At 41.7% G+C, this 25,132-nt stretch overlaps 2 long non-coding RNA genes across 2 annotated transcripts in view; one reads left to right on the top strand and one right to left on the bottom strand.

The window, feature by feature from the left end:
• Window positions 1-5,677, bottom strand: part of LOC125978243 (uncharacterized) — a 43,251-nt gene extending 37,574 nt beyond the window's left edge. The window contains exon 1 of the long non-coding RNA XR_007484966.2: window positions 5,554-5,677. This is a non-coding gene — a long non-coding RNA (uncharacterized lncRNA). The remainder of the gene's footprint in view (window positions 1-5,553) is intronic.
• Window positions 1-25,132, top strand: part of LOC125978244 (uncharacterized) — an 86,576-nt gene that overhangs the window by 15,388 nt on the left and 46,056 nt on the right. The window contains exon 2 of the long non-coding RNA XR_007484967.2: window positions 6,081-6,234. This is a non-coding gene — a long non-coding RNA (uncharacterized lncRNA). The remainder of the gene's footprint in view (window positions 1-6,080; window positions 6,235-25,132) is intronic.

Raw genomic sequence — 25,132 nt, 5'->3', positions numbered from 1 at the left:
CTGACAAAAAGAGAGGCGCCAGATCCCCTGCCTGGCTTGATAATGCACTGCAGAACCCAAGTGAGGCTACCATGCTAATGAGGCCATAGGACAGAATAAGCTTCCAGTGTGTGTGTGTGTGTGTGAATGAGAATTGAAGGCCCCCCCTTTCCCAGCAAAAGCCTCACTGGCCTGTTTTGTGAGGGGAGGGGGGCAATTCAGGGGGCGCTGCCGATTAATGAAGGGCCACATACCAATGGATAGAGATGGCGGGGGTGGCAGCTAAGGGGGTATGGCTTGCAAAGACAAAGGTAAATCTAAGGAAAATGCTAATTCATGATTGGCGATATCGGAGTGGGGGCAGGGAATGAGGTGATGACAAAAAGGCAGGCAGGGGTGTTGTGAGAGGAGAAGTGAAACCAAAGGCAAGCGCCGAGAGATATTTTGGGAAATGGGCTTAGGGTGCATGTTTGTGTGGGACTATGTGTGTGTGGGCACAGCTGAAAGGTGGAAACAAAGACAACCAGCAAGGCTTGGGTCCAGAGGCCTCCAACACAGTGTAACTCAAGCTCCTGTTGCTTGTTGCTGTAGTTTAAAATTCCAAAGCTGAGGTTTTTTGATTGTGACATAAAGCAATAAAGCAATGATTTGTTTTTAATGTTCAGCTTCAGTACCATGCCCCAAGCAATCAGACCCGCCAGCGTTTCTTCATTGCGGTCCCTCCACTGGCATCGATGTTCTATTCTATCTAAAATTTCCTATACTCATATTTCATCTGAAACATTGAACATGCTGTGAGAATAAAATGCCTCCATAAAATTTGGTTTCTAGCGAGTGACAGAAGATCTAGAAAAAACAGATATTTTACTTGCCGCAACTTTCTTGGCAGGCTGATCGGGATGAAACAACAACCTCCCATATTGTCTTCTGCCTCAAGTTGTCCAGGTTTTTAGACTTGTCTTAGTTTTTTCTGGATGGAAAAATTGTTGGATGAAAACTAAAGTTTTGACTTTTCTTCTAACAACAAGGAAGGGAGCATGTGAAAATGCAAAATCACAGAATCTGACGGAAGTTGTTTCGGAAAACCACATTTGTAAACATTTGTAAATTCAAAAGAGCAAATTTGGGCTTCCTGTTAATACTTATTTTTTATTTATTTTTTTAGCTTTTGTACAATTCTGATGTTTTATTGTGTCTTAAGTACAGTTCCAGCCACAATGAAATAGCCATCAGTTTTCTAAAAAACAACAAAAAACATTTGAACTTATTACAGTATTTGCAAAACACAAGCTGATGATTTGACAATACTGTTTGTGCTCTTAGAACACATACAATAAAATAATATTTGCTGTCATGCAACAACTAATGCTGCTGTGTCATTACGCTATTAAAATTCAAGCGCAATCTATGATTATACCATCCAAGGAGGAATACGAGCACTAGGTGGTCTCACATTCCTGCTGATCTCAGGAGGTTGCAGTGTGGTTTTTCACTGACCCACTTTGCCTCCTAACTGCTGGCAGGATAGCCAAGTGTGGTTTCGCGGGACTAGGAGTTCACACCCTTTTTGTCATGCCAGAGGAGGGTTGGTGGAAGAGGGGAGTAGTAAAAAAAGTGATTAATGAGCGAGTGTTTTGGCATCACTGCAGAGAACAAAGAGTCTAATCTACAGCACATGGAAAGTGGCAAAGAGTGCACATACCAGACGCTGAGTGAGTGGGTGGGTGAATCGAAACTCACCCATAACCTCTCTGCCTCTGCTTATCTGCTCAATTCAAGTAATAATGCATGAAGTACAAAAATATTTTTTTCAGATCCAAGGTCATTGAAATGATTTATGTTGTGACCTGCACGTAAATATTTATTTGTATGTGGATACAGGTGGATGGATGTGTCGAGCATTGATATATGTTGTGGTAAATGTTCTGGACTCGGGACACAGGCCCCCTCCACAGTGCAGCCTGGAACAGGTGGAAAATGTGTGTGTACGTGGGTCTTGACAGAAAAGCTTAGAAGCCTTCATTCAGCTCGGCCATATATCACACGGCGGTGTTAATTGCCTCTGCTTCACCTTCTGTCTTAACAGTGTTTTGGAGAGTGTGTTATGCAAGCCTCTATAAATTGCTCATGTTCCCATCCAAAGAGCCAGCAGCTCAAAATTCATGACCTCCTCCGATACCTCATGCAGCCATTCCACTAAGCTTTCCGAGTCATTGTTAGGCTCTGTGTTTATTGAATACTTTTTCGTGGTGCACGGCTGACATTTACACAGTGATAAATGATTTCCAGATGGTGATAGTAAAATATCACCGCTATTGCCACAATAGTAAGTCCGTGCACTTTCGGCACCATTGCCAAATATTCTGCAATGCAAATATTGGTTGTTTGTATGAAGTTTAGTCCTGGTCTTTTTCATCTAAGCCTAAAGGGGAGGTGCTTGAGCACCACTTGTGGTCTAAGACGTTGGGAATTGGACATTAATACTGTAGTGCAGATTGTTAAATGTTCAATTATCGTAAATTAGAAGAAGAATGTCTTTATTGTCATTGTACAACTGGTATACAATGAAATCAAGACAATTAGTAAAAGAAAAACTAGACCATGTGAAAGAAATATGGTTTGTCTGGCTTGCTTCTTAAACACTTATTTTCATTTGCATGTCCATTCGGACCCTTTTGTGCTTACTGGCACGGAATGAAAGCACTCCTTGGATCATCCTTGATGTTGCCCAGCCACGTCCTGCCGTTTATCCCGTAGGCAATCGTCTCCAGTCCTCCCTGGCGGGCAAGACCTCATCATGGTCCCTTTCTTATGTGGGCTGCTCTGGGAGGGCCAAAGCTTGCTGGATTCCCTGGCCCAGTATCCCTCTCACCCTTTGTCTCTACTGGCTGAGGACTGCCAACTGGCTGAGATATACATGAGTGTGCGTATACTACGTGTTCTTTTACACACACGAAAAAGAACTTGCATGCTTTCGCTTGTATTTTATTTTGAATTTTTTCTCTATGACTTGGGCCTGTCAAATAACTGTAGATGAGACATGACATGACCCACAACCATGTTAAAAGTACATTCAAAGGTCAACCTGTCTAAACACAAAGACACACACACACACACACAATAACACTGCCTGACAGAGTTCACCCAGTAGTTCTCCCTCCTTGCGTGAAGCTCTTTTTCCATAGTGTGACACCATGGTCCAAACAGCATTGAAATATTACATGCGGCTGAGTTATTAAAACTGTTAGTACCGCAGCCACTCAGAGCTAAACAGGACATGTCGGTCACCCAAATAACAGAGTTGCTCAGGGGAGAGAAACCTCTGACCATCAGCCATGACAACATGATATATTGTACGCATTGGGGGAGAGTTCTGAATCTAGAATCTGATCCGTTTAAAAAAACTAGAGCTATTTCTTTATTGTGTGTGTGTAGCCAGCATTCACACATTGAAGGCAGATTAAATGGATCTGATTGGACCAATAAAAAAAATACCCTGGAAGAACTGGAAGCTCAGCAGCCAAGACACACACAATGAAGCTAAAACTGTTAGTGATACATTATTGCAGTTTTGTGTAAGTTATAACTGTAGGTCAGTGCTGATCGAAAGCAGAGTAAATATCCCTACGTATGCTCCTCTTCCATGCCGTATTTATTAACCCAATAACTATTACATAAAACCCAAATGATATATTATAATCTCTGAATTTGATCCTTCGTGAAAACATTTCTGTTGGTTTCCCAATGAAGTCAAGCATAAACCCAACAATAATGACCACCCTGGGATTTTTCCATGAACTTTTGCTTTGAAGTAATAGTAGAAAATCAAAAGATAATATTAAATTACCCTTTCCTCTCAGTTCTATCGTTTCTGTGTCAACCATCTTTTTTGATCAACGTTGCCCTTGGCCTTTCAGGCCTGCATCCAATGAACCCCGTGTAGCCTCATATTGGAGAACCTCAACCACACATTGCAGAGGTCGATGTAAACCCTAAACAATGAATTTCAGATGGAGCCAGACAAACCACTATGTGAAATTCTGCCAACGATTCAATCCATCAACAACAACAGCATTCCCATAACAGAGGCAGCAGATCAGTTCAAATACCAAAGCATAAAGAGAGCAAAAACCTACTTGTTTCCATTTTCTTTTCATTTAATGACTCGCTTGTAAGCATAAATCACAAACCACTTCCAAATAGCGAGGGAAATATTTTGGGGTCAATATATAATAATTCCACTGCAACTGCAAATCAAGACAATAATGTGCAGTAGGAAAAACAGCATACACCATCTTGTCCAATTCTAAACTGTTGTGATGGAAAAATCCACTTAATTATCATGTGTGGCAAACGTCTAAGCCACACGTGTTTATATTATTTATGCTTTACCTCTAAATCAGGGGTCACCAATTCCGAAGGCACTAATCCAGCCTGTTTTAGGTGGCGCCCTTCTACAAGACACCTGATTCAAATGATCAACTCATCAGTAAGATCTATAAAAGCCCGATAGCGATCCTGGTTTGTTGCATTCGGGATGCATCTAAAACAGACTGGATCGATTCAAATAATCAGATTTTCAAGGTCCTTTTCAATGATTTGTTTTCACTGCCATTATAGCTGAATGTTTGCATGCACATGTGCATGATTGTCAAGTAGGGTTTACTCACAATCCTTTTTCTCCGCTACATTTATTTGGCCCTGGTAATGGCGGCTGTCACGGCCAATCGCCTGAGACAGTCACTGATTTACTCCAGGTGGCGCTTTGGCTATTGTCCAACTGAAAGAACTGCCCTGACCCATGACCCCTGACCCCTGAGAGTTGCCCTATGGCCCTACCTAGAAGACAGGCTTGGAGTTGTTTCTGGGAGCAGAGGCAACATGGGGATTAAACTAGACTGTGTGGTTTGTGCTGGGAAATGGATACTCCCACAATTCTAACCTAAAAGTTCTAACCTCAAAACTCTGGTGGTGAGAATCATGCATCCCAACAGCGCTTGCTTGAGAGGTAAGGGAAGTTGTTCAGAAATCACTGCCGACACGGTCTGATATGATCCACATTTAGTTGATTTTGGATGAAACAATTTGTCGCTAGTGGATAAAGTAATGCTTAAAACAACATGAAAATGTTTCTTTCCTACCTTCGCAGATGTTGAGAAATATTTTGTGGTCTGATATACAAGCGCCAATAATAGCTTCACAACAAAACCCAAATCTAGTTCATAAATGCAATCACAGCATTCCTAAGCAAACCAAAGTATTGACATTGGATTCATTTGAATTTTCCAACGTTTAAATATTTTACAGGTAAATTACTATTATTATTGTCAGAAAGGAAAATAAACGGAACGACTGGCTGAATGGGAGGCAAGCAAGGGCAAATGACGGCGAGGCATTTTGTCTCATTTGACCCCCTTGTCATTTGCCTTTTGTCCTTGCCATGCAGTGTTGTTTGACCACCAAACCCTTTGAGGTTCCCACGGTTGTTCTGAGGCTACCATGCCACATGCTGCGACGGTCAATCTCAAATAAAAGACAAACAAATAATACTGTACATGAATGGCAACGCCTTACCTGGCTTTCATTTTGAACTTGTGGCTTCTGTCTTGACATCAAATTGAAGCTGGTCTGATATTCTTATTGTGGTGATGAACTTAAACCGGTGCACAACTTATTCACACCCTGACAAGTAGAAGTCAATTCTTTTTAATGGACTTTTAAACAGTCAAAACACCCATGGCATGCTTAAATATAGATGATGTGACACATGATTAGTGTTGATGTTCTGAATATGACCTGTGAACACATGCAGCAGCTTCTAGTGCACACGTGGTGACCATAAACAAGCACAAAAACAATCAATGCAAAGATTATTTTTGAACAACAAGGAAGGTTTTATTGGTTATGACAGCTGTCTGGGTTAATTAATAATACCATAAGTTATGGAGGAAAAACTGTGTGGAATTTCAATTCCTTTAAACATTTCACTATTTGACCAATGCAGGATATTTTTATCCGCTTTCCATTCACGTGCACGGCCAAATGGCACAGCCTCCTGTGATTCAAGCTATATATAAGTACTCTGTGTGTGCCCTGTCAAGAGCCAGGTGGTTGGCGCTTGGTGCGAGGACCATGTTGGTACACGACCGGAGCTGATGATGGAGAGTGAGCCGACAGACAGCAGCTGTCAGTCTGGTTCGGTTACAGCCAAGCATTACATCCACAGTTCACCAATACCCTGAGGTCCATGTCCAGGTCAGTGAGCTCCAGAGTTCCAGAGCTAAAGTTGTTTACAGGTGTAATCCAAATTTAACATGTGTTTTGATGCGGATAAACTAATTAAAATGTCATTATCCAAATTGCACAAATGCCCATACTGCCGAGAATATAGTACGCTAGCATTTCTTCAGCCCCTCAAATTTCACCCGACCTCCTTATGACTGTGAACACCAATAATATGATATAATATCATATGATATATGATATAATATATAAAAAAATTTCAGTGACTCATTCGCAACAAGAGTTCAATTCATCGTACATCCACCCCAACAAAGGTATCGGGACATGCGGGAGTCTTGCTGCTTTGAAATATGAGATGTGCGTCTTTAAATGTTAACACATGCACAATTTTAGAATTTTGTGCTTTACTTTGTTAAAATCGGGAAATGTACATCAGTAGCGGCAACTCCACTAATACCCCTGTAAGGACATTACGATAAACGGTTTAGGAAAAAACCCAGGCAGCTCATGCTGATAGGTCACAGATCTGACAATTGCCATATGGGACCCTTTAGATGCCTTTGCCTGGTGATGCATGGTCACATTTTTGTGTAGGCACACAACAGATGGAAGCCATCCACTGTCTGCACCATAAAATTCCATGTTACTTCCATCTTAGACGTTTCCTCTCTTGTGAAGACTTTGGGATGGAAGAGGTTACTAAAGCAAGATGTTTTATTGCGGTCATCAACTCATGTTAGGGTTAGGTCACATCTTCATTGCACATGTAGATTTGATATAGATTTGAGTAATGCGCAAAATTTTGCTAGAAAAATTGCCTTTATGTAGATACTACTTTTGGTATATGAAAGGTTTTGGCATTGATGACCTGATGGGTCTATGTTTGTGCTTCTTGTGCTGTGTCCATCAAGCAAACATGCATAAAATTATTATATCATATTATAATATGTATATATTTTTTGATGCACCCCTGTGTACAAATACAGTTGAGTCATAATCAAACGATTAATCGACAAGTAATCGATTATCAAATGAAAAGACAACCATCAGCCATTGTTTAACTTTAAATTGTCTAAATCCTAAAGTTTATTATTCTTAGATATTTGTAGTGTATATACTTTAGAAGGAAATTTATATTACAGCCTCATGCATTTCTCTGGACAGCTCATCTCTCCTGCCCCGCCCATTCCATCAGCAGCATTTACGCCGATTGACTGCACCTCCGGCTCATTTCCACACCTGCTCCGAGGTCGTTACCTGGCCTATATAAACCCGGCACACCCGGCCCTCTGTTTCTCTTCCTTCTCTGCTCTACCTGTTGTCTTACCTGTTCTCTTCCCATGTCGCAATTCATTCTGCTACTTGTTTGTTGCCGTCCTGTATGCTACTCGTGTTGCTCCCTGTTGTCCAGCTTTCCCCTTTCCCCCAATTCGATAGAGTCCGTGCTGCGCTTGGTCTCTGTCCATGATATCATATTTTTACATTTCTTCTTTTAGCAGACTTTAAATCAGTGCAGTGATTGTCCACTCTACTAAATCTTTTGTTCAGGCTGTGGCTGTGCAAACAGCAGACACTGGTGTAAACAGAGAAGGACAAGAATTAAGTGAGAGAGTGCAAGTGGTTGTAAGAGAGAATGTCTGGGGCAGTAACGACTCCTACCAGCGTTTAAGGGCCAACAGAGGTTTGGATATGAATGGATATGAATCTCACCCAAGCACGGTGACCTATGACTTTCTCCCAGAAGCCCTGGGGGATGCAGAGTAGTTATTGTCTTCATCTTTTTCCCAAACTCCTCTTGACCTGCTCTGTCTTCAATCTGAAGAAGCCCAATACATTCATTTATTTCATTGCAAAATGTCTGAACATAAACTCCTTTTCTCTTCATATCTATTCACACGCTGGCGTTCCCACCCATTCATGAGTGCAAACAGAGCCGTCAATTCATTTGCCGGACATGACCGTATTGTGTTAGAATGTGAGGATGAGAAAAAAAGACAGACTGCTTGTAGTTTTGGGCCATGTCAAGAAATGCAGAGTATCTCAGAGGTCACTGTGAGAGAGCGAGGATGCGGTAAGCGAGATGAACTAGCTGCTCTGTGTGTTGCAGGACATTACAGACCCTTCAGGACATTGATGATGCCATTTAAAAGAACCGCATGCTAATTTGACCGTTAGCAGTCTTTCACTATATATCGGGATCTATTTTTACATTTACATGAATGTACAAATGGATTCTCTGTCAATCTAACACACACACCATTACTCATTCATTGTTTGACATGGAAAGATTCTGATGTAAGCCATTGGGGGAAAGATCCTTGTACGTTATATTTGCCATCATTCATGTCTTGGCTTTTTCTTCTGTCCAGACTAGATTTGAGCGTGCTGGTACACAGGCCATTTGTTAACATTCATTTTCAATAAATAAATGAATGAAGAATACAAAAGGCATGATCATATGTAGACAAATGACAGCTAATTTTGCCAAAGTATATATTGTCAATCACGAAACAAGTCCTACTTGAGCTAAACATGGTTACAATTTGATCTTTTGTGCATATGTGCAAACTATTCCAGAGAGGGAAAAAATGTATCCAGTTTTCTGCCTGCTTTAATGAAGATTGAAGACTTCCCAAACTTTTCCCTAGTCAGCATTAGGTCACATTCTAACTGTATAATGGACTAAATGGTGTTGCAGCCAAAAGACGATGAGGTGAAGTGTGATGGAAGATGAATCACCAGGCAATATTTGACAATGGAAAAGCTGTGGAATTTCCCTTCAGAGCTCATTGTCTTTGCTGAAGGAACATGTGGATGATGGGTTCTAGTGGTGATTTTTTGGAGTAGGCTGAAGTTGGAGCGTGAATTTTAGGAGATCAGAAATATTATGAAGATCAGGGTGCAGTCCGTGTGATGTAACCACTGGACATCTGTGCTGTGATGACGGACAAGGCACAACGTGTTCCGGCTCCAAATGTCCCTACAGACGCAGACAGGTGTTTCAAGTTTAATGTTTACAAAACGGAATTACTGTATTGTGATTTATTTATTATTGCGTGACAAACTTTACAAGATGATGTCAAAGTGTAGTCTCAATAGTTGTTATAGTTGTACAACTCGGAACAGAATCATTTCAATCCACACAAATACTGGGTTAATGTACCATGCATGAGTAGTTAGTTGCTTATTTTGATTTATTCTGTCCAAAGGTAGTGGTAGTCAGAGTAGCAGTGTTTGTAAAAAATGTTCCTTCATTCACCCTGTGCAGATTACAAATGCATTTAAACCACTGTAGACAAAACATTACTGGCCTGAAAGGACTAGCTAAGAGAAGCTACTGTAGGCACAGCACACACCAAGCTCCCCAAAGGACCTGTGCTGTCCCTGTCTGGGAGACAGAGACTTGCTACTAATGAGACTAAATGAGACTGGAGCCTCTCTGCAAAGAGGTCACAGCGTGTCAACAGTCAGCCTTGCAGCTGGTAACAATACTGGTTGGGAGCTAATCAGTGAAGCAGCAGTGGAAAGAAAAAACAAATTCAGCTACTTCAGCCAGATAACTTTGCTTCACCAATGCACAACTAGTATGCCTGTAGCTAAACATTTGGTGGACAGACAAGCAAAAAAAAAAAACAACCTACTTGTCAGTTACTAATAGCTGACTTGTGACATGGATGTGCTGATTAAAGCAGGGAAGGGCACTGGGCTTATTTAAGGCAGGAGGGAGGTCAAGCAGTACTGACGCAGGCCAGGCCTTAGTTTTCCTCAGCATGGGGTAGAAATGTGCTGACCATGTCTCATGGAGTGATTAGAAGTCCAGGGGGGGGGAAGAGAGTCGAGCAGACTGAAAGAAGTTTATTTGCCTGTGGGTTATATAGGCTTCCTTCAAAAACAAACAGAAGTAATTTTGTTTGCCGCATGTTTTAGCAGCTGTGACCTCCTATATGACTAAGCTTGACCCCCATCCTTGCAGCTTTAGCAAGGGGGAGGCAGCTCTCTAAATGTCCAGCAATGAAGGGTCCCGTTTCTTCTGCTGGTACAATTTTGGTGAATTAAAAAAAAAAAAAAAAAAAGTTTGAGTTAAGTGTGTAGGAGGTAGTAAATGATGTAGAAAGTTAATGTTGTGGTTATGAAGCAAGTTTTTGTTTTGGTTCAAACAACTAGTACCTGTGTGTTGGAACATTCAGGTAGTAGTGGTAAAATTGAAATGCCAGCAGTGTGCTCACTAGCCCATCAACCCTCTGGAATATGACCTGCTCAGGTCACACATGAGCGAAAAACAAAACCTCACTTAAGCGGCGACTTAGACTGATTGAGACATTTGCTCTTACGGGTGATGAAGGAAGTTTAGGTTTCGGGATGCATTGCTTTCTATTATACAAAGAATTCACACACCAAAAAAAAAAACAACAAGCACCAGGCATCGCTTTTAAAGGCTAAACCACTACTTGGGTCAAACTATTTCCATGACTCAAAGGCTGTGATGATGATGGCAATGTTGCCATAGAGATTAATATAACCAAATATTGTACATGAAAATTCATGGCAAAGTTTTGCAACAGATGTTGAATGACCATAAAATGAAAGCAGTCGATTTTACAATTTTTTTAGGAAAGGTTTTAAGAAAGCATATTTAAAGTAAAGTTAGGATCAGGGGTAATGATGAGTTCACTGCGTAATTGTTATATATCAGACTTTGCAGACTTCCTTTGCAGTGTCTTTGGCTTCCTTCAACTGTCTATGAAAGCAAAATGTTTCCACATCTCAGTTCGTGTCTCATTTTTCTTAACGATCGCAAACGTTTATTCGGTATCACAGACTGATGTGAAAAAACACTTGTGAAGTGGGGAAATAAAACTTCCATTGAGATCTGTTTCAAAAGTAATTGTTCAAATTTTGCTCCAAATATACTTGAGATCGGGTAACGAGAGAAAACAAAAAATGAACCCTGGTCATTCATGGCGGTATGGTATGCGTCCAAGCCACGCAAATAGAAAATCAATCTGTATTATCAACAGCGAGTGGTTCGTTTAATATTCTGACAGCCAGTCTTAAAGGGCATTATTAGAAGAAAAAGTGTTCAATGTCAACAATGTTTCATGTGTCCTTCATCCCATGATTGAGGTTAGTTTCAACTTCTCGATACTCATGTAAGTCTGGGTCTGAATATAATACGGCACTTCTGTAAAATGTAGCCACACTTGGATATTTAATCATATAATCACAGTCATACATAATTGATCCACTCCACGGTTCATCGAAACACAATGATACCGAATGAATATTTGTAGCCAATATGGTTTCGGATCTCCTGATGCTTTCGCAAAGTCTTTATTGATGTTTATTTATCCAAATCAATGGAACCAATATTTAGTGGCCTTTCTATAATGACTGGGCCTTTTGTGCAGCTATGCACTGGTTAGGAGCAAATAAAGGAGACGGGATATTGTGTATCATAAGTTATTTGTGGTGCAGGTAGCCCCCGTTTCCATCCCCTTGGTGTGGGCATGTGTGTGTTGGGATTGGAGGGGAGGTAAAGTAGGATATTAAATAGTAATGGAAGCCCTAGAGCACCGTCGTCCATGGGAAAGTGCCTTTCTGCGGCCCAACGCTGGTCTTGGAACTCTGGGAGCCAAAATCAGGTCACCCTGCCGCAAAGGATCATTATAGAGTTGGGTGAGGTGGTTATGAACGGCATTTTTTTTTTGGGGGGGGGGGGGGTGATTAGGATGCCAGACCCCTCTCAACCATCTACCCTATCATCATCCTACTAAAACCAAAGTTTCCCTTCCATGTTTCTATGGAAAAAGACTCCCCGTTGTTTTTGGGGTAGAGCAGAGTTGAAAAGAGGTCACCAATGTTGTCGCAAAATTGTTTGTTAGCGGAAAATGAGCCAGGAATCAAAATGGCTACTATTGTATTGTATTGGAAACATTTATGACAACTCAAGTATAACCTAAAACAATGTCAGTTTCATGGACCAAAACAAAATGCAGATCCAGTGGTTGCTGTTTTATTAAAATGCATCTCGTTGAAAAACTAAAAGCACAAATAATACAGTAGCTTCTACTCTGTCGTTTTGATTGTGTATTTTTACCTGTACTGTAAATGTCATGTTTTATATCTATGAAGAAAACACTTCACATTTATACAATAGATACTTTTTTCATTCAGGTTGAAGTTTACTAAGGCTGCAGTTTGGATAGCTGCAAGCATGAAAGGATTGAACAAAAATAATGATGCATGAAAGAGATGAAAAGCAAGACAGGAAGAGTCTGGGGGAGGAAGACAAACTTGGATTTCACTTCATCCCTTTTATGTAACCGAGAAGTCGCTGTAATCCTGCAGAATGAAAGTGCATACAGGAATGTGTGCCTTCACTCACTTTCTTTTTTCCATTTGTAGCCAGTCAATTTGCCCCTAAACGACTCTTCTGTTTTTCAGCAATTTTAAACCACACGTGGAAAAAGTCATCCTGCTTTTTGCATCTGTTTTTGTCTTCTTAAATATACTCTCCAGTTTCATGATCATCATCCGCTTTTGGCTTACTTAATTCATCGGTATAGGCTGGATGAGACAAAAGACTGAGCCGGGCAAAATCCTCTAATCTTGTTCCCTTTCAGTCAAGACCCCCTCAAGCCCACCCATTCACCCAACACCACCCATGACCCGTTAGCCTTCCATCCACAGTCATTTATTAAAATCCCTGCTGAGAGTTGAATAGAAGCCCCCAAATTTCCACATGAAGAGCAGCCAACAGCGATTCTCTCTCTCTCTCTCGCCTGGCAGTTTACTTCTAGCTGTGAGAAAACTTGGTGGGGCTGTGCTTATGAATATTCATGCCATGTCAATCAGTCAAATAGAGCTGAGCAGGGAATTTTCCTTCAGCTAAGCAACAGGACTTTTTGTTGTTGTTGCAAGTTTAGCCATTCATCCTCATCAAATGTAAATGTAAGACATTTTGTTCTTTACATCCATAACATCTGGCTTGAATGATGACTGCAAGGACCTTTTATGGTGAGCGTGATCTTTATCTAATGTGGCCTTACTTTGGTCAACAAAAGCTGAAGAGGGGAGAGTTGAGAATAATGAGAAAAAGAATGGGCAAAGAGACAATCTGGGAAAAAAAACTCAGTTGGACACCACTCACAGACGCATAATTCCAGCTATTCACAAATGGATTCAAATGCAAATCCAGAAGTGCAGATCCTGTGGAAATCCGACATTTATTTGACCAGTGCCCAATCTGGCTGTGCTATAAACTAACATGAGGCACTGAGTACTAGTTTGTAAATATGCTTTTAATTTGAAGAAGGTTGGTTGTTATTTACTGCTGAGACCTGATCTGAAGCATTACTTTCTTTCAAGTGTCACCTGCTGTTGGTCCCAAGTGGAAAACGGTATCAAGCAAAAATAATGTGCTAAGTAATCATACAATTGACTCCCTGATGGGGCTAGCCAAACGCCTCGACAACTTTTGAGTGTAAGTTATAGAGGGTGTTAATGGCACCATAACATGCACACCCCTATGCGCACATCTCGGCCCTTCCCTATTCTTCTCTTTCTGTTCCCACCTCCAGCGAGGGAGTCAGAAATGAACCTGAACTGATTGGGAGTCAAAAGGAGTTGCCGGGGCAGGTTCATTGGAGTAGAAGCAGTTGCCCGGGTAGCGGTGGGCGGTTGCCATGGCGGAGTGGGGGGCAGGCGGCGAATCGCTCCTGCCGGTTGCTTGGGAGTGCCCAAGAAATTGGGTGAGTGTTAAAGACATTAGGGAATCCTTACCATATGAAAGGCAGAGTGGGTGTGGCTGGCTGAAGATGAGTCCTGGGAGGATAACTCCACTGTCAAACAACAGGAGCCCAACAAAACAGCCTTTTATTGGCCAGCTAACACACAACCTCCACTCGGCCTATTCAGCGCCAGCCACTGTGACCAGAAAATAAGGGAATTTCCCTCAAGTAATGGGATGACACCATGTCCAGAGAAAGACAACATAACAAATAGTGATCTCTTTGCATGTTGAATTCTGAAGTGGCATTCAGATTCATGAAGTGGTAGGAACAGGTATCAGGAACAACAAGGAAAGAAAAGTAGTGTGTGTGTGAAGTCACAGCTGCAGGTATGGGCAGCAGCAGCAGGGTCAAGGAGTGATAAAAGCCAGCCTCATTTTCCCGTTGCTAACAAGCTAATGGTGGGGATTTACTGGCCTTTTATTATGATTGCATCAATTAGTCGTAATACGGGCCAGTCTTCTAACTGGGTGACTGTCTGTCTCACTGACTTCTTTGTCCACCAACTGCTGGAAGGAAGTGAATAGTAGAACACAGGCAGGATGGAACAAATAGTGTTAAATTTGCACAAATTAGATCTCCGACACCGTAGGAGATTGTTATATGTGAAAGTGAAGACACACAAAAAATACAGTTTAAAGATGGATAGACAAAAAAAGCATAACCTCCACTGCATTTTGTGATTTGCAGATTTCCTCTTGGTTATTTGATTATTAGTTAGTTATTTTTTCATCCGTACATGTGGCAGTCAGCTATTTCAAATCAAACCATCAACCAAAGAAGCTGTTGAGGTCATTTTGTTCTTGTTTCTTCACAGACTTAGAAGTTCCGTAAGCACCGGTACACAACATCTGCTTCAGCTGCAGCTCAAAGTGACTCACCGTGGATGGTTGTAGCGGTTGAGAATTTCAGCCGGTTGATGGATGGCTGGACTTACGGATTTCACCCCAAGAGCCATAAAAATGGTTTCTTCTTCTGTCCCTTCAATTTTGACTGCAAAACAACAGCTGCTTTTCGAACACATCTGACTGTACCTTCTGATGCAAAGGCTGCGTAACACAGTATATTTTCTAGAATCAATCATTTTGTATTAACGTAAACTGTTCATGCATGCATATAACCATTTGAAAACACTTATTTGTCAACAAATTGCACAAAATGAATATAACGCACACCTAATTTCTTAAGCTCATTTATGCTGTTTAAGAGACTGAACAATTTTTACATGTTTATTTTTTTTTTAAGTGTGATTCATTTAAAATAGCAAATAATGCAAAAGAGTAGAAAAACAACTTTTGTTACATATTAGTTTTCCTTTCATTATTCCTTTTTTCACTGCTCAGTAATGCAATGAAGTTGCGGTCACATCTGACCCAACTCGCCTATTTCCCGATTGTGAGTCAGCAGTGAGGTCGTGAATGAGTCAGAGTGTGTGTGGGCGTAAACCCTGCGGTTGGGAGTATGACTAAGGCACCATTTAATAGTCCCTGGATGTTTATGCGAATCTCAGGAGGGTGAGCGAGAGGGGTGTGTTCCTAATGCTAGCTTTTGATTGGCTGGTGCCAAGGGAGGAGTCAAAGACTGTGCTGATGCTGGTACCAACCAAAGTGAATAATTGCTATGTTGGCAATAAATGCAAGGTGGACATCATATCTGCTCATGATGGATTTTTTTTAATGCACACTGATGTTTGTTTGGGCAGTTCAAGATCATTCAGAAATAGAGATGTCAAAAATATTACAAATTAAGGTGTGTTTTTTTTTTGTCTGGAGCTACACAGATATGCCAGGTATCTACTGGCACTTTGGCTGATTGATAGAAACGCACGCACGCTACTGACACGCTCATGCACTCAACAGCAGCCAGAATGATTAGTCATGGAGTCCTGTTCCCTCGCTGTGTTTATCAATTAACACTGCAAACGTGGGAACGAGAAGCAGAGAAAAATCCAAGGGGATTAAACAGGAGACTGGCAGCAGCACATGTTGCCTGACTCTTTGCACGTTGTGTTACTTTCCTGTGTTGTGTCCTTCCTCTTGGCATGTTTTTGTCTTTTGGCTTCTCATTTGCCCATCTGTCGCTTAGTTCAAATGCCACCTCCTTGTCTGGGAGCTTAGTATTTTATGTTCTTTAAAGCCGTGAAGACTACAAATGGAGACTATTATGATTTTGGAAATTCATTGAGAAAGCTTTCCTTTGCTCTCACTTGTACGAAATTGTATGATGGGAAGAGATAGATACAGATGTTTAGCATTTGTATTCCTGTATTTGTTTTTCAAATATAAGTACCATGGAATCTCAAAAACATCTGCCATGTTTTCCAAATGACTATCAACACATCCAGACATCCAGTTTCCCTGTAGCATTCAACAAGAATAACAACTCCATGTTTAGCCTTCAAAAGTCCTTCTTTAGGCCAGATTGCTTCAGACCAAGACTGTGGGAATGTTGTGGAGTTTGAGCTTCACTTACTGCTCAGCCATTTTGGACCCCTACGGCCCCACACAGAGCCAGCTGTTTGTTCAGGCCCAACTAAGCTGTTGCATTAGAACTAATTTGACCCATGGAGGGCCAACTGGAACTGAGCTGGGAATCAGCCACGTAAACAATGGTTTAACAGTGAGAGGGATGAAATGTATCTTCTGTCCGTGGGATGCGAATCATGGATCTTTGGTGTCTCCCCCCCCCCCCCCCCCCCCCTCACACACACACACACACTTTAGTCTACTAATTTTGCAGATTTGATTTTCTAAATGTAGCTGCGTGGCCTTTGTGGGTCTAGAAGACAATGGCACCACAGTGGTCTGTTGTTCTTCCCGTTTCTCTGTTGTGGAGATGTCGGCTCATGCATACCGATGTTGTTTGAACTTCTCAGTATTTATGCACAGCCTGTCTCACTCTCCATGCGAGGATTAAGTCTCTCTTTCCGTCTGTCCCTCAGTGCTTTATTTGCCATCGAGATAAAGCCATTGTCAGTTAACTGCTTTTTATATTGACTTCTCTTATCTTTACGAGATAATCAAATTTGATGATGTGAAATAATTAGAGATGACGAATACCTAAAAGTAAATCAAAAATCAGGATGGGGGTACTTGTATTTATGACTTCCACATCCTTAAATGGCTCCGCAGTTTACAGATAGGAAACTCTTGAAAACCTTTCAGTACTCCCTTGCCATTACATTATAAATAAATAAAATCAATAAAAATATATAAAATAAGACTCAGGAAGCACACACAATGGCATCTTAGAAAAAAAAGAGCACTCAACCTGTATGTAAGAAGAGTCACAGTATTATGCTAACCCAATGTAGGCCTTCCCCTGTGCATCCGGGTCATGGACCACGACGGTAAGCACAGATAAGGCATAAAGAGGAAGAACATGAAGTGAAGTTGGATATGACCAGCATGCAGCATCCCCTCATTGAAAATGAGTCCAACTTTCCTGTGGAGAATGAAAACATGCTGATAAGCAAAAGAAAGGATGGGACGGCTTCTTCCTGTGTACGGTGAAAATGATAACGATGACAACACAATCGTTTGTCGATGTTCCGAGAGGAATGCATCATACATATGAGAAATGTTCATTGATTGTTAATTGAGAGACATAATGAGAAGGTGGAAGACGGGGATGGTGAGGAGTGAAAAGATACTTAAGTCGCTCCGAAGCAGCGGGGGAGGAGGCGGGCCTTGTTTTCTTTCCTGTGTGTTGATAAAGCAGGACAGGAAGGAAGCGTGTCCATGAAGAGCAGTAAAGTCCACTTTCTGTGCCAGCGCCATTACCGCTGCATTGTTCTCCGTCAGCTGTTATTGGCCTCTGTCTTCATTATCTCACTGCTATTGTCTCGGGAGCTTTAAGTGATGAGCTCCATTGACATGACAACACATACACAGGCATGCTCATGCGACACCTCCGCCCACACGCACACACACACATTCACATAATAATGACTCGGACTGGTGTCTTCCCTCTGCTGAACTACAGTAAAACAGTTGAGCCAGATGGCCATTGTTGAGTCATTCTCTTTATGCTTTTTTTTAAAAACACCATCTTGTCTTCTACTGCAGCTGTTTCAGATTTGATGCAAAGTGACTGACAGTCTTTCGGGAAAGTTTAGGATTTGATATTTTGCAGGTCACATGATTTGGACAAAGACTAATGTTGTCCGTTTCCTTCATTTCCTAAAAAAGATAAGTAGCGAGATATGCATTGTTTGATTAAAAAATGCACACAGAGGTGGAATGCAAGCAGTAAAACAGGAAATAAACAGTCTTCCATATTTTAAGAATCGTAAGTGAAAGGGGCAAAGTTGTGTTGGAAGGTCACACGTGCGTATGAGTCAGTCCATGAAACGTTTCATGTATACTGCCACATCGGCTAACCCATGTGCCTTTTAGCCTGCAATTTTTGGTAACTTTAGCAAAGTTACTTGAAACTTTATGTGGTGCAAAACCCAAACCACCACTTGTCACAACATCCTGCTCATTTTCAGCCCCCTCATGACTCTTATGCAGACAAACTGTCACTGTTTCATGCTTTTCGTTGACTTTTGGAGAAAACACTGAATATCCTGTCAGAGAGCAACGGTGATGAAATCTTTTGGCAAGCAAATGTAAAATGAAAGCAAGGAAGCTTTTCAGACATTGTTTTTTTTTCTAGATTCTATCACTACTGTATATCTATCAGTCAAGGAGTTGACCGCAGGGAGAAGGGTCTGATGTTTTCCGTGTGGCCATAAATAAGTCCGTCCCTGTTCGAGCTTTATGGAATCCAGAACCTCTTGATCCCTTCCATGTGTTGCCCATGAGCCAGTGCCCTGAACTTTGACCCCAGAGCCCTTGACTCAGTTATCTCTAGCCCAAGACAGTGAGTGTATGTGTATGCATGTGAGTGTGTGTGTGTGTTAATGAGTGGAGTTCACCCAGGGTTGATTGCTCACCCCATGTCCCCTAGTGCATCACCTTACCTTCCATCTACCATTTTACTAGCTATGAACCCATGCACACACACACTGACACACTTCAGGTGACCTTGGTCATCTTATACTTATTCACACCAGATTTAGGAGGGTTATTGTGTGTGTGTGCGTGTGTGTGTGTGTGTTTGTTCATTCAGGCCTTGAGGTAGCAAAGTAGGCCAAATTATATTGTACCTTACAGTATTATACTTAACTGAGTTGAGGTTTTGATGGTGCTGAGCTGTGCCTTTTTTTTTTTCCACTCAATGTGTCGAATGAACTCCAATCATGGTTAAGAAGAACCAACAAATCGAGTCTCATCAGATTGACGGGACCCCAGGCTAGCTGACTCCAATTATCTATTAGAGCCGGGAGTTTCCATAGTTTTCACCATGCCCTGCGAATGTTTACTGCGTGTCCAATAAAAACGTGAAAGCGTAATTGCTTTCGTGGTGTGGCTTTTAAATTTGTTCTGGGGGGAAAAAAAAAACTATAGATTCCTCCTGAGTTATTACACCAACTATTATTAAATATTGCATGGCTATCCTGTTATATTTATAGAATAATGATTGACTCACATGGCTTCTCCCCATGTGTGCGCGTGTGTGTTTTATTTTTCTGTTAAAACAGCAGGGAGGCCAAGGCTGGGCCGTGTCAACAGGACACAATCATGACTTGCCCACCTATGCACAGGCCAGATCACAGACGTACACCCGCACAGGCGTCTGGATCCTTTAGTGCTTCTCTCCAGGTTGCTCTGATCTTGGGGAGAAAGGGGCTAAAGCTCAAAGGTGAAAGGTCATCTTTACAGGGGCTGCTCTCTATATACCCCATAGCTCCCAATTAGGCTTTAATCAAGCAACATTAACTGGGCAGGGGGGCTGGCTGTGTTTAACCCAGGTCAGTCCAGACCTCACTTCATTTAGGGTTAAGGCATGATGGAAAAAAATGATAACTGGAAGTTTTCTGCAGTGAAATTAAATATTCCTTTTCACCACCAAATGAATTTCAGTTCTTGATCAACAACAGCTTGAAAGCTAGATATCTTGAAAAAAACAAATGTTTTCAATGCCCAAAAAACAAAACAAAAAGGCAAACAATACCATAGATAGAAAACTAAACAAGCCAAAACAACAAAGGGAACAAAGCAACAAATCAAACACTAGCAAAAAACAATTTGGGAAATAGACAACTGTCCAAAGTGAATTTGTTTGTTACATAATATTGCTGGCAACATTTGTAACACAAACAAAGTACTCTTCATTACTAAAGATGATGGACAGACGGATAGTTTCGCTTGAAATGTTTGTGCGAGATGTTCCTCATTGGTGTTTGTATGTTTGTATCTCAGCCTCTCTTTTGTCATCGCACGTCCCGGGTCGCTGCAGACTTGCAGTCGGTCAGAGAAAGCCCTCTTTGTGTCAGTACGGGCTTGACCAGCCGCTTGTGCACTCTTGGCTCATCCACAAGTCTTGGCTGACCCACAGATCCCAAAAGCAGGCCAAGCTTTGCTCCTCTGTAGTTCAGCCCAAACAAAGAGCCTCCACACTGGTTGGACTCCTCTGTCAACTCCCTCATCTGTTCTCTTCTCTTCTCTATCTCAACAGTACACTATGCCATTTGTTTTGACATCAATACCTTCCATTGATCCAAATGTAATTTTCCCCACTAATGCATGGTTTCCTATTGAATTATGTCATTTTCCATTCAATTCTCAAGTTGAACATTGAGTGCAATAATTTAACCGAGACGTGTCGCATTGCCTTCACTCGAGCTTTTCTTGAAAATAGTCTTTCCTTGGAAAAATGCACACGGGGTTGGAAGGAAATGACTAAATCTGTTTGGGGATTTTGAAGATGGTGAACAAAGGTCAAAGGGCAACTTGCTCATAGCCCCCCCTCCCCTACTGTGGAGTAAGAGTTTGGAAAATTTTGTAAGCCTGCGCAGACAAGCATGTTGCTACAAGACCATGAGCCCTAACTGCTAAGGAAAGACGCATTTTCTGTCAAACTGCCTCATCCAGGTGTTTGGTCGTGCCCTCTGGGTAATCGCTGTCCGTCAGGTCACCGAGCAGCTTGTGAGTCGACTCATTCTCTGAATAAATGCTCCATGTCATCTTTGGTTAGGTTAGGTTACGGATTATAAATGAGATGAACTCTTAAATTTATTATATGTATTGCACATCTGGATTGGACTGTACATTCTCACCAGTGTTCATGCAGTAACCTGCAGATTCTTTTACAGGGTGAATATCCCCTCGTGGCCCCTCTGCTCTCAGAGGAAATTAGCCCTCTGGTAAAGGCTTACTGCCTTAAACTCCGTTTTAAATTGCTGCACTTCAATTATTTCAGCCAAGCAATAATTAGTGTGCCATTAGTGTGAAGAGTGTCACACCTTGGGTAGGTGTTGTGGCAAGTTGCTTTGCTTCCCCCTCCGCCTCATTTGTTGCACTCTGCTTCCATTGTGGTTTGCCCTTCATTTAATTTTTGCTGCATGATTTACACACATGTATGTCCACACACGGAAAGAGCCTAAAGACACGTTCAAATCATACTGAAAAGTTCCCTCCAGCAGGTGGTTGACGTCAGCCACCTCCAGATGCAAGGGTGCAATTTTCACTTGCCACATTCATCACTGTGAAGATGTGAGTGACAGCCACATTAAATGACAGAAGATTGAACCACTACAGGAATGTGCTGAGAGTCTTTAAGGGGGACACACATACAAACACACAAACAGGTAGAGCCTGTCAGGTAACCTTGATAATCACTAGTCATATTTCCCATGCATAGCCAGCTTGCATACAACAGAAGAAAACAAAGTTGTTGTTTTGTTTTTGCTTTCACTCTGCATCATACAGTAGATCTGTACATCTGGTTTTGTTTTTATCAGCTCAGTCTCACATTAGCAGCAGAGAACATTTTTTCAAAAGTCACGTGTGCTTAAACATGCAGGCTGTCGCACTGATTTTTTGCACACACACACACGCACACAGAAGCATCGCACAGAGTGCATGGAAAATCTCCCCATACAATCACAATTCCACACAATCATTGAAGTTGTAATGGCTGTCAGAAGATATAGTTGGGACTTGTTACGCTCAATTGTCTGTACAAAAACAAGATGGGGGGCCCACAGGCAACACCTGCATATCTATTCTCTGTTAGGTGAAACAGGTTCTCTCACTCATCACATTTGCCTTTTCAACAAGTAGGCCTGCTTTCCTTCCCACTAAAAAGCGTATACGTACGAGAGAGGAGGGGAAAGTGCAGGGATGACAGAGGATGAGACAAACGCACAATGATGGATTCAAGTTACGCAAAAGCACATTAAACCATAGTACTTAAGCATCCACTTCCGGGTCCTGATGACAGACTATTTTTCCAGACTATTTTTCTAAATCATTTCTAACCTAATAAGAAAAAAGGTGACCCATATTACACAAAAAAAAGTTATGCTGTCAGGAACTACAGAAAATATGAAATGTTTTTCAAGAAACGATAGTAGATAGAACCTTTAAATGTCCTGAATGAGTCAAAAAACTAAATTTGGTACCTTAAATGGACACCTTAACTCATAACAACTAACATGGCTGTGATTTCCGCTAAAATTTTCAAATAGTACCCTATATAAATGTAATCATTTGATAATTGATTTCTGAAAAGTAGACGGCAGACAATTATCAACCGTCTATTCTGATTCCAACCGAAGTGGAGAACGAATTGTTGCCATAGGTATTAATCATCGATGTATGCTGGTCATCTTTGTGTTCAGTCATATTGAAATGTATGCTAAATAACGTGGATCTGCCTTCCTCTATTTCTATGGGTGCATGTGTGTATTGTCCAGGTCATATAAAGACCTGGAGGTGGGCGTGGCTAACTTGCATTCCCTCGGGTCAGTTGCTTCACAGAGCAACATTCCGTCATATTCCCTCATTTGGGGGCCATTAGAGAGGAAATAGGGCCTCTGGCGTTCCTCCCCCTCTGCTATTCCGCCTCTCCCCAAACTACCCCCATGCTCTCGGTATCCCTTCTTTGCCCCTTATCCAGCCTTTCTTTCCTCTGTGTTTTCACAGTGTTAACAATCAAGTCGTGGCCCCGAGTGTTTTGGGGCCTATCGGGTCGACTGCTAGTGTTGATTGTGATGGATGGATGGAGGGAGGGAGGGGGGGGTTGGTACCAGGCCAACCATACATGCTTATTCATCTGCTTGCTCACTCCTGTTTTGTAAGACAAGGATGGACAAGTCCCCATTGGAGATGTTTCAAAAGCAACATGTGCTTGCACCGAGGAGATGAATATCTGCACCGCAGAAAAGTAATCGTCTAAAAATATGCAGCAGATTATTTTTTTATTTTTTATTATTAGCTTTAATGGAGGGTCTCCTGCAAGCCATGGATTAAATAATAGATTTGCTTCAGCAATAATTCACAGTAAAGAGACGATTTGAATCTACTGATGGTTAAAATGTGCGAATCCAAAAAGCACTTTCTAATTGTTGGGCCAAATGTTGGTGCTGATAGTAGCAACGTTTGGGAGTGTGGGGTACAGAAAGTTAGGTTCAGGAACTCAAAGAATATATTTCTTTTTTTTCCTGACATTTCAAATTCCAAAGCAAAAAAAAAAAAAAAAAAAATCAGATCAACCTGCTCAACCGGACAGCGTAAAATTTGTAAAACGGTTTGCTGAAAACAAAGTTGACACCTATGTTAGTGAGTGCTGGAAATGAGTTATCACAAAAACAATAGCGATATTCTTTTCATTAGAAGTATTCCCAAATTTCTCATTTGGGCACAGAGAAAAACAGAGTTTATAACTTACAATCAGATTTCCAAACTTTGTCTTTTTGTTTTCTGGAGGTGGTAGCTTGAGGCAAGGTAATGAAATCTTTTCATTGGAGGCCAGTTTTACCTGTGTTTGCAAACCACTTAGGGGCCATTGGCGGCTTGTGGACCATTTGCTTATCTTTAGGGTGAGTAATGTGTGTTTCTGTGTGTCTGTGGTTGCAGCCAAGCCCTGCCTCAAGTCATCAATCACTGCAACCTGAGAGCTGGACCACTGTGTATGTGTTTTAGCAACAAATGCTGACTCTGTTTAACTTCAACCAGCCTAAATTTCTTTTTTTTTTTCTTTTTAGTAATTGTAGTAATACTTTTACCCACCAACTGACCAAACTAACAATGAAGAGGAATTTCTTATTCCTGAATTATCACCCAAAGTTTTGCAGTCAGACGTCACTTCGGTGGTCTGGATTGGCTATCTGCTTCCATGTTGCTAACCTTTCCGAGAGCATCACTTTGAATGAACAAGAGATGCAGACCTGCTGATGTCAAGAAACAAACCAGAATCTGATCAGAAACAAATAACAGCTGCGGGGGACAAAGAATCACAACAGGCGGTAATCTCGTTCAGATTTGGGTGCAACATCAGAAGAAGGAAACCTTCCAGAGGTGGAGAATCCCTCTGGAATGGAGTCAATGTGTGATTGTGTGCGTAAGGGTGTGTTTGTGGGATATTATCCAGAGGCCCAATGACTCAACACTCAGTGCTAGTGGCGATGATGTTGGCGTCTACAGGTTCGAGTGACAAGTGAGCCATTCGGTGAGATCTGACAGGAGGCCGCTGGTTATCTGACTGACCTGCTGACAGCGACACACACAAACACACGCAACATGTGTTGTCCTTTTTGTGTGTCTATTCCTGCTTTGGTTACATTTTCCATGATGCGACACAACAAGCGGTCAACGTTAAACATCGCAGATGCCGCAGTCATCTCCACGCCACGTAGTTCTTCGTTTGTTACACGCTCCAATAAACAAACGTAGATGTTTTCTCTCATGAGTTGAGCTTTTTATTGATACAATTTCCCAATCCGCCAGGGTTGTAACACTCATCTCGCCAAGCACACAAAAATTTTAACATCCAACTCTTCAAACATCAAACAACACTCTATTCTGTCTGAACTCACACCCTTTACCCCACGGTTTACCCTTTGACCCTGTCCAGACCTTCCCTGAGCACAAACACTTGAAGGCCGCACCCGTGACCTCACACCCACACACACTACGAAACACGAGCAAGACATTCCATCGTCATTTCGCTCAGCATATGTGGTACAACACTTCACTCCCTGTGGGTTCTTCTTATCGTCTTCTCTGTAC

This window comes from Syngnathus scovelli, chromosome 12 (assembly GCF_024217435.2).
Source record: "Syngnathus scovelli strain Florida chromosome 12, RoL_Ssco_1.2, whole genome shotgun sequence".
NCBI lineage: Eukaryota > Metazoa > Chordata > Actinopteri > Syngnathiformes > Syngnathidae > Syngnathus > Syngnathus scovelli.
The sequence above is the reverse complement of the archived record's forward strand: the minus strand, read 5'-3'. Positions and strand labels throughout refer to the sequence as shown.